The sequence below is a fragment of the Vombatus ursinus genome, unplaced genomic scaffold, assembly GCF_900497805.2.
Source record: "Vombatus ursinus unplaced genomic scaffold, bare-nosed wombat genome assembly UNPS02009573.1, whole genome shotgun sequence".
Lineage (NCBI taxonomy): Eukaryota > Metazoa > Chordata > Mammalia > Diprotodontia > Vombatidae > Vombatus > Vombatus ursinus.
Genome location: NW_020949351.1, coordinates 21,305,779 through 21,318,892, shown reverse-complemented (window position 1 = coordinate 21,318,892; position 13,114 = coordinate 21,305,779). Strand labels below are relative to the sequence as shown.

Here is a 13,114-nt window from a genome sequence, read left to right as displayed (position 1 = left end):
GCAAAGTGAGTCTTTGTTACCATCTCCCTTCCCATTTCTGCTGATCCTTGTAACTCCCTGTCCTGTGTGGCTCATTCCCACAGGACTCTGCTCTTTGCTGTCAATTAATTACAGAATCTGAAGAATTTCAGAGTTGGAATGGACCTCAGAGGCCGCATAGTTCACCCTGGTAAGGTGTGAGCTGTCAACAGCTTAAGGTATTGCCCCTCCAATTTGCATTTTAATAAAAGACTCATGTGGTCTTAAAAGCTGTCAGGACCCAAAGGAATGAATTTATAATTGTGCAGTTCAACCATTGTGACAGGTTGTAGTGGGGGAGGCATTTTTTTTTTTTTAGCAAGGGACAGTGCTAAGTACTTCTCAAATCAAAATGGCATTCATTTGCCTCTTCTGTACATTCATAAGAGTAGCCCCTGCCTTGATTTTCTTCATGCTTTCCCTTAGAGTTGGATTAAATATCTTTGTGACTCTTAACTCAGACATATCTTCCACTGAGAGGCAGGAGAAGGTATTGACAAAGCACGGGGACTATTGGCAGGGCCGTGCAATTTACATGCTGAGTGGCAAACCTGCTCCATTTACCAGAGTGACCTCCTCATTCAACCAGTCCATTGTCCTGCTTCTCCATGATCTCAAGGGGAAATGAATCTCTCCACAGAATTTATGGTTGCACCAGCTCCACACAGATATCTCATGGAAATTTATGACTTTCATTCTAAGTGCGTGTACCTTGTACACTAAGTGGCTGCAATAACGCAGATAGCATGGCCAACCACTGAGCCGGTTCTGAAGAACATTCATTCATCAGGATATGCTTATAAAGATCACACTGGCTAATGTATGACAATTTGTCCCTGCCAGATTTTGTCATTTTGGGAGGTACCACACAGATGACTATTATTTATATGGTGCCTCATGGTCCCTGATGCAATCCAAATGCTTTGTAATCATCTAGGAGTTAATCCTGATTGCAGTGAAGTATGGTTGTAGATAAACTCTTATTTTATAGATGAAGAAATGAGATTTTTAGCCTCCATCATAAAACTGTGGTTCCTGTAGGCCCATAACAAACAATTTGAGCACCACAAAACATGCCAAGGGCAAATATTAAGAAAACCATGCTCAAATCAAACTTTTAATAAAATTTCAGTTGATCCTATGGTGGGAAAGACTGGAACTTTTGACAAAAGGTCCTGTAAAAGGAGTCCTTTTGAGACCACTACTGGAGGGAAAAGTGGGTGGGAAGGGAGGATGGGGCAAGGACAGGATGGGGAAGAGATCATCTAGAATTCAACCAACAGGAAAAGGAAGTGGCACCATCTGGTACTTTTCTGTTTTAACAAATTATTCTTGCTAAATGTTAAACTCAGCCATTTCTACACATCTAAAGTGCTGCCAGTGCCTTATAAATTGTGGTACCCTAGCACAAAATCACAGTTTTCCAACCCTAGTTTCAGTTTTGGTTTCCAAGATTTGATCAACTAAATGATTTTGGTTTGCCAAACATAGGTAACTCAGGGTAGCTCCCTGAGCCTATTGTGAACACAAAAAGAAGATCAGCAATGGGAGCCTGCTGACTGGAAGGAGCTCTGGATTAGGAACTGGAAGACCTGGGTTCTTGGTCCTGGCTTTTCCGTTATTTTAGTGTTTGACCTTGAGCAAATCACTTAGCCTCTTTGAGTCTCACTTGCTTCATTTGTAAAATAGGGGTAAAAATACTTTCTCCATTAATCTCTCAGGGTGGTTATTAGCCTCCAAGGGAAGAATGTAAGTTGGAAAAACAGAAGCATTATGCAAATGTAACATATTATTTTGGATGTTGCCAGTTTCTGTGGATGTTTAAAGCTATAAAATGAAGACAGGAAGCGATGGATTTTTCCTGACAACATTCTGGGAAAGAAGTCTGAAGGTTTCTAACAAATCAACGAAAAGTGGTCTTCTCCTCTCTGTATGGCAAAAGAAAGCCACGAGGGTGTGGGATGCTGTATAACATTTCATAGGTCTTTCCCGTGGATAGCTGATGTAAGGGCACAGCTATGAATAAAAGCAATCTATGGGCAATGGGGAAAATCTGCATGCATTGAGAAGGCTGTGTCTAACTGTTGTGCATGTTGTAACCTGCCAGTAGAGGCTGAGTACATAGCCAGAAACTGTAATGTAACCAGAAACAACTATAAACCATGGGAGGCAGCATGGTACAGTGAGAACCTCCTTAGCAGCCAGAAGAAATGGGTTAAAATTCCACATCTGAAAATTACTATCTGTGTGATCGTAAGCAAGTCATTTAACTTCCCTGGGCCTTAGGTTCCTCAACTGAAAAATGAGGAAGGTGTAGGGGACCTTTGAGGTCCCTTCCAGCTATGGATTATGATCCTGTGAGATCTAGAATAAAGCTAGAAGGAAGGGGCAGCTAGGTGGACACTTACTAGCTGTGTGACCCTGGGCAAGTCACTTAACCCCGATTGCCTCAATGAAAAAAAAAAAAGAAAGAAAAAGGAAGCCAGTGCAGTAAGCCCCAAACACAAGTGATGGCCTATACTGCCAATGGGTATCACCAAAGAACAGCAAGTGGAAGGGAGTTACCACACAGGGATGTAATAATAAACCATCTATTATCTTAGGACATTGGGGTGCTGTGAGAGTGGGAGACAGTGAGTAAGTTTCCATATATATAAGGGAGCTCTTTTTGTCATACCCTCATCTTTGCTGGTGACAGCTGGCAAACAGAAGTTAATGGAAGTTTAAAAAGTAAAAGAACTAGAATCTAAGTGAGGTTGGTGCCAATAAAAGCAAAACAAAACCTGTGGTTATATGCATACAATAGAATAGTATTGGGCATAAGAAATGACAAAAGAGAAGACTGTGAATAACCTTAGGTAATACAAACTGATGCAAAGTGAAGTGAGCAGAACCAGGAGAATAATTTTTACAAAGGCAACAATACTAAAGAAAAATGACTTGGAAAGACTTAAGAACTCTGTTCAATATAATGACTAATCATATCAACAGAGGACCTAGAGATGAAGCATATTACTCACCTCCTAAGAGTAGGTGAAGTCTTCAAGATACAGAAAGATAGATATTTTTGGGTGTGGCCATTGTGTTGATCTGTTTTGCTTGTCTATTCTTATTTGATACAAGGTGTGTTTTTTTCCCTTCTTTTCTCTAGTGACACTGATGCAAAAAAAAAAAGGCCATTGAGACTTTTTTTTTTAATGCACAGAAGGAAAGAGAAGAAAGTTCAGAAGGAAGCAAAGATAAGTAGGACAATTTTGAAAAAGTTTGTCTACTGTCCCAATTTCTCAATTCTTTGCCCTTTCTTCTTCCAAGTGCTTATTAAAGCAGATAATCCCCACCCTCTACCCTCTAGCTTTCTCCTTTCAGTCAATACTCCTCTCAGAGCTTTTATTTACATTCATGTATAAATAACTGATAAGGATTTAGATATTTGAATCCTCAGATATATTTGAATTTTTAGCAGGAACTAAATCCTTAAGAGCCCAGGGCCTGGAGTCTGGAAGAACTGAGATCAAATGTGACCTTATACACTTACTGGGTGAATGACCCTGGGCAAGTCACTTATCCCTGCTTGCCTCACTTTTTTCATTTGTAAAATGAACTAGAGAAGGAAATGGCAAACCACTCTAGTATCTTACAAAGAGGGTCCTGAAGAGTTGGACACAGCCGAAATGACTCCGCAACAACAACAAATCCTGAAGATTACAGGATATCGTGGTCAGGGTACTATACTTTGAATCAGGAGAAATGTGGGTTCACATACTGCCTTTTGATATTTACTTTGTTACCATGGGAAAATCACTTAACCTCTTCCAGCCTCAGTTTCTTTATCTAAAAAGTGGGGAGAATAGTACCTGTAGTATTCACCATTCAGAGTTGTCCTAAAGATCAAGTGAGATTATATATCTGTATATCTATGCACACATATATATGTATATCTAAAAGTTTATATATATATGTGTATATGTATATGTGTGTGTATAGATAGACAGATAGACAGACAGATATATAGATAGATAGATAGATAGTTTCACCACCTGATGTTTTCCAAATGTCAGCAATTATTGAATTAATTATTAAAAATTCAGAGTTTCAAATATTGGCATATAGGTGATGCAGCATTTTTGAGGGTAAGGCAATTTTTCTGGGACCTCTGCAGCAACCATACCACGTTGGTAATTGTCTGCTTGCGTAGGCATGGACTTGAAGCTAGGTTCTGATTTTGTGAGTCATTCCAAAATAGAAAGAAAACATCAACATTCTCCCCAGTTAAGTACTCAGTGGGGATGGGGGGAGGAGCAGAAGTTTTATGGAATCTCTATAGTGTAAAGAGAATACCAGTTACTAGCTAGGCAACTTGGTAGGTTTATGGTCCTAGGGACTCTGAATTGGGGGAATTGCATTGGAGCCATTGTACACTAAACTCACCCTGCCCTCAGATGCCCAGCAGGGGATCTGGCCCTGTGCTTGGTCTTGCTGGCACTCCTGAGAAGCATAACCAGACCAGATTCTACAGCCCATGAACTGCAACAATTTAGAACATTTAAGGGCCCTGAAGGAGATATGAAAGCCCATATGCTGCTTTTATAGCTTTTTGCTGTTGTTGTTTTTTGTTTTACACAATATCTTAACCATTTAAATGTTTTATGTAACGTATCCTAAGGCTCTTTTTTTTTTCTTGCAAAGGGTTATGAACATAAAACTAGCAAATCCATAAAAGCTGAGGGGGCTGTTCTTGTGATGACCAGATCATAAAACTTCTAAACCACAGGGCACCAGCTGACTCATTTGGCTCTGTGTGTTTAGGCTGCTAAGCAGAGTAACAGGGACAGACCCTCCCCTTCTGTTTCTCCTCCCTAAATAAGCTTTGGGAAAACACAGGAAATCAAGAAAGATAATTTCCTTTGGCTCCTGATGCCTTCTACCAAACCAGTCTCAGTTTTACTTAACCACTCCTTAACTTTTCACTGGTGGGAAAGTAATTTTCTTAGGAAGAAGAAAGAAAAAACTCTCTGAAGTATTTCTCCTATACCTCTTAAGAACCTAGAGAAATATGTATTTTTTTCAAATCTGCAATAATAAGCCACCTTGAAATTTGAAAAGATACAGACTTACTGAAAAGAAACACTTGTAGGCTTAGAAAATAAGTTGTTTTAGGGATCTTGACTGCATGCTTGCTAATGTCTCAGGTAGCTCCCCCTCAGTGCCATTCTCCTCTGTCTGTTTCCCCTTCCCAGATGGGACCTTGCACTTATAGGTAAGAGTCCCCAGAGAATGTCTGACTATTACTTACTCCCCTCAGGTCTCTACAGGTAACCAACTATGAGGGATTGTAACTTCTATTACATTAGCACCTGAGCCCCCATTGGTGTATTCTTCATTACTAATCAGAATTAATTTGGCTATTGTTTTTTAGTAAAGGTATAATAAGAATAGGTGTTATAAAATAATACCTATATACTGGAGGCTCACTATATCCTTACACTCACACAAAGTCTCTGGGAAGAATGTGTTTAAACTTTTAAATTCTAGTTTGTTTGTTTTTTTTAATTAAGCATCTGTGTCTCTCACCTCCACCTCCACCCCCCACTAGAAGAGGAAGAAAAAAAAACATTTGCAACAAATTAGCATAGTCAAGCAAAACGTATTTCTACATTAGCTGTGTCCAAAAATAAATATCTTACACTTACCCATTTAGATCCATCACTTCTCTGTCAAGAGGTGGGCAACATTTTAAATAGTTGTTCCTCTGGAATCATGGTTGATCATTGCATTGATCAGAGTTCTTAAGTCTTTCAAAATTGTTTTTTTTACAATGCTCTTGTTATAGATAAGTTTTTTTTCGTTCTGTCAATTTTATTCTGCATAAGTTCAAGTGAGGTTCATACTAAGCAGTTAGTAAAAGCTTGTTGTCTTCAAGTGACATCAGCTTCTCTCCTTTTTCATTTGTATACAATTTTACTGCCCCCGCCTTTGAGATAAATTCCTCATCATTCCTCTTCTTCTTTTTCTGAATGTATCCTTTCTGCCTTTTCCTTTCTCCTTTAAAAATCATCAAAATATATAACAAAAATATTCCCAGGACCTCCATTTTATATGACTCCCTCCCTGTTGACAGCATGATTCTTAGGGGATGCTCATGTGATCACCCCCTCCCATTAGAATACAAACATTTTATTCCTATAAAGTCTCTCCCAATTGCTTACATGCATTTATCTCTTTTATATTTGTCTTTACCCATTTGTACTGTATTTCAGAGTTTTACTCAATTCTGGTCTTCTCATCAGAAATGATTGAAAGTCTCCTACTTCGTTAAAGGTTCAATTTCTCCCTTGTAAGACTATACTCTGTTTTGCTAGGTAAGTTATTCTTGGTTATAAGCCTGTATTTTTTTACCTTCTTTAAATTTCATATTCTATGTTCTCCATCCCTTTATAGTGGGAGCTGAAAAATCTTGTATAATCTTGCCTAATATCTAGGTTATCATTATCATCATTATTATTTTGTTCATGGCTTTCAGGAAGTCCAGTGATTCTTATATTATCTCTCTTTGATCTGTTTTCTAGGTCAATTGTTTATGATATGAGATACCTTACATTTTCTCCCATTTTTTCAGTTTTTTGTTGTTTTAATATTTTTTGTTTTCTCATAGAGTCATTAACTTCTGTTTGGTTCATACTAATTTTTAGAGAGTCTTTTATGTGGGTAAGGTTTTGTACCTTTTGGGGAAAGTTAATTCTCTTTCCAAATCTTTCCTTTATAGGAGTCTTCTCCTTCATTGCTTCTTCAATTCTTTTCTCTGCCATTCTCATTTCATTTATACCATTTTAAAACTAATTTTTAAAATTCAACATTTCTTCTGGGAATTATAATTGATTTTGTGGTGGAAACTATGTTTTTCTTTTGGGATATACTTGTAGGAATTTTGGATTTATTTATTTGCTTTTTGGTGGAGCAGTCGGGGTTAAGTGACTTGCCAAGAGTCACACAGCTAGTGTCAAGTATCTGAGGTCAGATTTGAACTCAGGTCCTCCTGACGCCAAGGCTGAAGCTCTATCCACTGCACCAGCTAGCTGCCCAAAAAATATGGAATGCTTCACGAATCTGTGTGTCATCCTTGTGTAGGGGCCATGCTAATCTTCTCTGTATCATTCCAATTTTAGTATATATGCTACCGAAGCAAGCACTGGATTTATTTTCTTCTTTTGGGTTTTTATCTTGGGTATCCCTGGTCTCATAACAGGTCTTCATCTTTGTTGTTTAGTTATCCTTCCAAGGACTTGCTCTGGATAATCAGACTTTGGCGCCTAACTGGTAAAAAGCTGAGTTTGTGCTCCCAGCCCTTCTGGAAAACCTCTTCCCTTTTGCTGCTTTTCTGGGTGAGATCCTGAATTCAGGGTCTACTTTAGGTGACTCCGTGCTTAGGGCTCTGGATGCTGAGTCAACATGCTCTAGGTCCTTAGTTGCTGGCCTGGGCAGGAGGTTGAATCGTTGATTAGCTATGGGTATCCTGGTGTTGCATCCCTATCTCAGAGCTTTGGGTGCTGATTCTATGCTGTTGGCCCCTCTGGGAGACCCCTCTATGTTGTCTTGGGCATAGGAAAATCCATGCTTCTGGCCTAGCTCAGAGCTCTGAGTGTACCTTTAGGTGACTGTTTGCTGTTGGCTTGGGCCCAGCACTCGCCTCCATGAGCAGTTCTGGGCATCCTCATGCTGCTGGTTTAGCTTGGAGTTCTGGGCTGTCATCCTGAGACCAACTTTATTTCATAGTCCCTGCCCTAGTCACTTGCCTATAGGTCGAATTTGTGATCTAGGGCTGGAAAGATGACTGATTATAATTTTCCCTTACATTTCCTGATGACAACTTGGTCTGGAATTCTTCTTAAATCATTGTTGCAGTCATTGTGGAGAGAGCTAGGCTGTATTGCTTCCTCCCAGTCCTCCATTTTGGCTTTCATTTAGCTCAAACTTAAAGTGTAATGGTAACAAGGCGCATATCAAGAGAACACATGTAGCAATGAGGTATCTCCCAAATCCCCTTTGTGTAATCCCCTGAAGTATTGCTTTTTGCTGGGTTCTGAGGATCAGTGCCTTGTGATAAATCCAAAGCCAGAATTTCTCTCCATCATAAGGGGCCATGATCCTTGGAGGCACTCTTGTCCTGGAGCAACTACGTCCACAGAGGCTTCCTCTGTCATCAGCCATTCCCATTCAGGTGGACATTGTAAATACCTCCAATGGGCTCTGCTATGGATTACAGTTGCTGTCTGGGACTTGGACGGCTCTGACGGACCCAACACACCCATGCTGTCATGGGAGCACTTTCATCTCAGAAGACATATTCACCCAAGATCAGGAAAGAAGCGGAACGAAAGAAACAGAGATGCCATACGTTCACATGGTGGCCAGGTGGGAGTTAGGGCAGCTATAGTGCTAATACTGATACTAATAACAAATAACATGTACATAGTGCTTGCTATGTGGCAGCAACTGTGCTAAGTCCTTTACAATTATTGTCTCATTTGATAGTCACAACAGTCTTGGGAGGTAGGTGCTATTATTATCCCCATTTTACAGTTGACTAAACCAAGGCAGAGTTTAAGTGATTTACCCACGGTCACACAGCTAGTAAATGTAAGTAAGGTCAGATTTGAACTCAGGTCTTCTTGACTTCATGCTCTGTGCTCTAACCACTGTGACACCTGGCTGCTTACTGTTCATTGTTGTTGTTGATAACCTAGCACTTATTTGATCCTCACAATAATTGTGTGTGGTAGGTGTTATTATTATTCCTGTCTTATAGTTGAAGAAAAACTAAGGATAAGAGCAAGGTAATTGACTTGCCCGTGGTCATATAGCTTGTAAGTATCTTAGGCAGGATTTGAACTTAGGCCTTCCTGATTCTAAGACCAGCTCACCCTCCATTATACTACCTAGTTTCATACTCAGGTGGGTTCCCGCTTTTACAAGCACAAGCCCTTTTACCTACTTTGTTTGGAAGTTCCGTACTCAGTGCTTATTAGTTACTTTCTTAGGCAAGTGACTTAACCTTTCTGAGCCTTCATTTCCTCATCTCAGGACAGTGACAATAATACAGGGACAATAATTGTACCCACCTCACTGGGTCTCTGCGATATCAAATGGGATAATCTATATTTGCAAAACATTAAGGCCTTTGGAAAAATAAGAATTTCTAAGGCTTGGTTCTTCAAATTAGCCGGTAGGTTCATTATAAGCTGAGGTCTATCTTTCCATCTATTTTACTGTGACCTTTAAGAACAGTTTTTTTCCCCCTGTTAAGATTCCCATCTTTGATGTTCTCATTATTCTTTATTTAAATATTCCATATTTATATTTTTCATATATTTATAACTGGAAAGGACCTTCGAGTTCATTTAGATCTATAGATAAGGGAACTGAGGCACAGAGTTAATTTGTAGGACATGAAGTATTTTCATTAAAGGACCCACGTCTCTGTAAGTCTTTTTTGGTTTGCTGCTTTGGTTTGGTGGTCCTGTTACAAGCCCAGCTCTGGGCTCAAGAGAGGCAAAGTGACCATCTTTGCTAATTATTTTCTTTTGTTGAGATGTGAGGAATCCTGTGCTAGATGGTGGTTGTGGCTTTCAAATGAGCTAGTGCGGCAATAGAGACCGGAGATTAGATAATTCTGTGGTTGCCCTCCAAGCCCTTGAGAAAAGCATGAGAGAGTTTGATCTAATGATGAGGTTACATATTTTCCAACTTACATTATTTTTATAATAAGTTTTCAAGACTAACTTGATGCTATCTTTCCGTAAAAAAAGCTTCTTCTGGGAAGTCTGGAGGGTTTGAAATTCTTTTTTAGAAAAGTGTGTATGTGTGAGTGTATATGAGGGGAGGTGGTGGTGTTTCTATTGCAGCTGTGCCTCTAACTTGCTCTGTGATCTAGGACAAGCTATTTACTCTCTTGGCATTTTTTCCCCCATTTATAAAATACCCACCCACCTCATGGGGTTATTGAGAGGAGTCATTCACAAAATGATTGTAAAACACTTCTCAAGGATAGAGTGCTATAGAATTGCTTCATAATCGTGCAAGTTTTCACTTGAGTGGATATTGAAACACAGACTTGACCTTCTAGAAAAGGAAAACACTCCTAATTTACTTCAAATAGAAACAAATACATTGTTAGTTTGTACTTGTCGGGTCTCCGGCTCACAGCCTAAGCCAAGATTGATGCTATGGAAGACTACTAATTCATCTCACCAATTGCTCAAGTTTGAACAAATTTGGGAAAATTCCTTTCAGATCCTCGTGGCCGTCCCCTTACCTCTTGAAGTATTGGAGCCACATGACCATGGACCACTGCTATGAATGGTTTTTATTGGCTCGTAAAAAGCCCTTTAAGAGATCTCCTTCAGCATTTAACTCTGTGACCTGCTGTGGCACTGAATTCCACGGGCTAGTTGCTGCATAGCTTTTTTTTTTTCCTCTCTCTCCAGACTGGTATGACATAATGAGGTATTATCTGTAGAAAGAATAGGTTTCTAGAAGGTAGCAGTCTTTTGATATTTTCTTTTGATACTGATTCTGCTGACAAAGTTGACTTCTCCAATGGGTAGTTTCAGGAGTTCTTTTGGACAACCAACAAGGTAAATTTAAGAATCTCGTTCCAAACAAGGACTGAGTTAGGAAATAAAGTGACCCTGATCATAGCTATATAAAGTTTTACATTGGAATAACTGTTTTTCAAACCTGCAACAATAAGGATACCTAGGGAATACACAATTCTTCTACCCCAAAGATTGCTAGGAGCAAGAACAGTTATTTTACTATTGGGGTAATCTTAAAATATTCCGATGGCTGTTATGCCTTTTGCTTCTGCCACTTAGGGGACGCTTAGGCTTCAATTTTCACATCTGTAAAAGAGAGTTGGACAGGCTTGTACTGGAGCCAGCTTGAACTTGCTCTTGAGAGCTGGTTGTTAAATTTTTAGTGTTAGCATTCACATCTTGAAAATCAGCAAATGCTACAAATTCAGACACCGATGACTGGGTTTTTCATGTGTTTCTTTGTGGGAAATGATTTTCTTCCATTCTCAAAGAGGACCAATGATGTCATAAACATGTTTTGGCTTGTGCGTGAATTGAATTTGAGTGGGGCAGAGCTGCACAAAGTCTTCAAAAAGCTTCACTTTTTCCACCAGAGTCATCTGAGTCCGGTGGTAAGACAAAAATCAAGATGACTGGGCATGGCCCAGGATGCAATGGGGGACCTTGGCCTTTCTCAATTAAGGTCTTTCCTATATCTCATTTTCTCTAAGGTCACAACTATTCAATAGATAAGGGTTAAAGTAAAAACTGAGACAAAAGATGGCCCAATTTACCATCCCAAAGTTACTAAGACCCTCAGGGTTTCTGGTCAGAACAGAAAACAATCACTGTTTACACTCATTTTAAGCTATCAAAACCAAAATAATGAGCCACACAGGCTTGGGCTGGGCCTATTATTGGCCATTCAATGAAGCCCAGATTTAGGTTTATAGGCATAATTAAATCTCTATTTAAAACACAATGGGCTTTTTTAAAAGCCTGTTTTTCAGAGCTATATTTCCAGAAATCAAAAAATGGAAACTCTACAGGACAAAAATAAATTGTCCCATTCTTTTGGGAAAAAAAATAAGAGGAGGAGGAACTTAAAAATGTGAAGGAATGTGGGGCACTGAACTCCTCTAAAAGCTTTCCTTTATAGAAGGCTGGGATCTGGACTTTCCAGCTTACTCTCTGCTTAGTATGGACTCCAAAGAACGTGATATGTTCTTGTGGAGTGCCTCCCCCTTCTGTTTTCCAGGTTCTTTTTATGTATTGTCTTCCCCCATTAAATGATTAAGCTCCTTGAGGGCAATAATTATCTTTGTTTTTCTTATTTGTATTCCCAGTACTCAGCACAGTGAGTGGCACATAGTAGGTACTTAACAAATGCTTATTGAATTGGATTGATGAAATATATTTAATAAAGCAATTAAACTTAAAATCTGTATCTCAGGTATACATTTTGTCTCTCTGGAGAACCAATTGTTAAATATTTACTACCACACTGCTGCCTCTGAGGTCCCTTCCAGACTAAAGATATGATGATGTTATCACAAGTCTCTAATTATACAAGCAATCAAACTTACTCATGTGAACATTTGTCTAATTTATGTAGATAAAAAGATAGTATGCTCAACTGCATGGAGCAGTTTTTCTTACTTAAGTTTTATTGTTGCCTTTTGTTGTTTATAACACAGTCATTTCTAGATATATTGGGTTTTTTTCCCCCTTAGAATTGACACTTTTCTTGTAAAAAAAATAGTTAAAACATGACTGATATAGTAAACATGTCTGAAAATACATGCAAATTCTATGTCTGGGGTTCTCTTCCTCCAAGCTGTGTTTTATCATCTCTACTCCAGGACCAAAATTGGTTCAGTTTCCAGAGGGCTATTTAAGAGTGTTGTACCACACAGTTTTCTCAGTTATCATTTACTAGTACGTTTCACCAACTTATCTCTGACTAAGTTGAGAAATGTGGAAGATCCGTAGCTTGGGACTCAGATGACCTGAGTTCAAATACTGCTTTTGACTCACAGTTCTTGTGTGACTTTGAACAAATTGTTTCTACTTTCTGTGCCTTAGTTTCTTCATCTGTAAAAGATGAGGGGTTTGAATTAGATGGCCATTTTGATGCCTTCCAGGTGTAAAATTTTTGATCTATAGTAGAGAGTTGCTTTTATCTTGTCCATGGTCACATAGACAGTAAAACATCAGAAGGAAGATTTGAACAAAGGTCTTCCTGATGTAATCCGTGTAGCTACCCTGTTTTCATCTGCTAAAATTAACACACAGAAAATGTGCTGAATATGCATGAAGAAATAAATCCTTTCATTTTATTCTCTCTTCCTCTCACTTTCTAGGTACTGTCTTACCTTTTTGTATAGCGGAAGCCATGCATATTTCCTGATTACCACAAGGAAGTGTAGGAATGCACAAAGCAGTGTCTGTTAAACACTGAATTCTTTAGGGAGGGTGCTCTAAGGACAGATTTATTACAATATTTATTTGCTATATTGACAACT

The 13,114-nt window shown here is 39.0% G+C and overlaps 1 non-coding gene across 1 annotated transcript; it reads right to left on the bottom strand.

Annotated features, from left to right (window-relative positions):
• Positions 1-7,098: 7,098 nt before the first annotated feature.
• Positions 7,099-7,205, bottom strand: LOC114036081. Its single transcript, XR_003568293.1, has one exon. It is a non-coding gene; the product is annotated as a U6 spliceosomal RNA (small nuclear RNA).
• Between the last annotated feature and the right edge of the window lie 5,909 nt (positions 7,206-13,114).